The 1,604-nt window shown below is 32.7% G+C and overlaps 1 protein-coding gene across 1 annotated transcript in view; it reads left to right on the forward strand.

The window, feature by feature from the left end:
- The window catches only part of Aqr (aquarius intron-binding spliceosomal factor), a 124,484-nt gene that overhangs the window by 112,269 nt on the left and 10,611 nt on the right, over window positions 1-1,604 (forward strand). The window lies entirely within an intron of this gene.

The following is a 1,604-nucleotide window of genomic DNA, read 5'->3' on the forward strand; positions in this document are numbered from 1 at the left end:
CCCTGTGCTTTGCTAAGCTTGTTCTAAATAGGTGCTTTAGACCACTGAGCCATCTCACCAGCCCCTGTATAAAATCTTAAAAAACAAAAATGTAAAAATTTCTGTTGATTTAAAAGTGCACATTTTGCTTTTGTTAAGGTTAATTTCTGAGGTATGAAGGTCAATGAGAAATAAAAAGTAGAGTAAAATTGTAGACTTTTAATAGTTGTATGACTAATAATTTTAATGGGTTAAGATATCAAAGATTTTTTAAACAGTTCACATTATACTAATGTTATTTGTGCATTTTAGATATAGCCCATACCATTGGGAGCCTATGCTCTTTATAACTAAGCAGATACATAAACCAGTTGAATGTATCAAAACCAGCAGATTGCAAGACTTCCTGAGAAGTGAGGTGACACACATTGCCTTGCAAAGTTGTTCGCATCAGTCTTAGCTGTTCAGAACTTTGCATAATGGCATAGAGATTTTGCTTATATACCTGTTTGACAGAAAAGAGTCCTCTCTCTGTAGAAGCTGCTTTGAAAAGTAGGAGATACGATCTATAGATTGTGGATATTTTTGTAATAAATTTGAAAAAAAACAGAACTTGAAGCTTCACAGTATACAACAGCAGTTTTCAACATACAAGAATCATCACTTGGAAAACTTTTCACTAGGTCAGATTCCCAAGCCCATCCTCAGAGCTGCATTCAAAATGAGTGTGAGCAAGATTTACATTGTTATTTAGCTCCTCACATATTCTGCCTGTCTAAGGACTATACTTTGGAAAACACTGAAATTATAACAGAAAAAAATTGGGTAAATTTAAAAAATTGATGTTAATCAGAAACTGGTTGGTACAGGTACAGCTAACATTGTCAAACTCATAATTAAACTATATGCTGAAGTTATAAGGCAGCCTCTCAAATAGGTACATACTTAGCCAGAATATCTTCATAAATGTTGTAAAGCAATTTGAAGAAGTATATATAAAAGTGTAGGAGGGTTGACAATGCTAGATGATTAAAAGCTGAGTTTATGTTTGGAGAGAAGCAAATGATGTAAAAAATGAGAATTTTCTTTGTCTAGAGTTTTCTTTTATCTTCTCTACATTTATAAACTGTCTTGAATGTACATAGAGAATGTCAAATGTCTGAGATATAATTATATGAGATGACCTGGAGGTTCTTTCCAGTTTTTTTTTAAATTTAAAGAACTCCTTTCCCCCACTTAGGTCCTAAGATTAATCTTTAAAAGTTGAATCTGTCATAACTTGAATGAGAAATGGTTGTAATGTGTCAGATTTCATTTACCTGCAGATCTTTTTTTCCTTATATTTATTTTTAATTTTATCATTTAAAACATGAGATGGCAGTAAATCTCAATTTTTTTTTTTTTTTTTTTGCAGGTGATGTCTCGTTGGGAAGAATATATCAGCAAAGTGAAAAATAAAGGTAGTGCACTGCCAGATGTCACAGAAATCTCTACCTTCTTCCCTTTCCATGAATATTTTGCAAATGCTCCTCAGCCCATTTTTAAAGGCAGATCTTATGATGAAGACATGGAAATTGCTGAAGGATGTTTTAGGCATATTAAGAAAATCTTCACTCAGCTTGAGG

Source organism: Octodon degus, unplaced genomic scaffold, assembly GCF_000260255.1.
Source record: "Octodon degus isolate 3935 unplaced genomic scaffold, OctDeg1.0 scaffold00166, whole genome shotgun sequence".
NCBI classification, from domain to species: Eukaryota; Metazoa; Chordata; class Mammalia; order Rodentia; family Octodontidae; genus Octodon; species Octodon degus.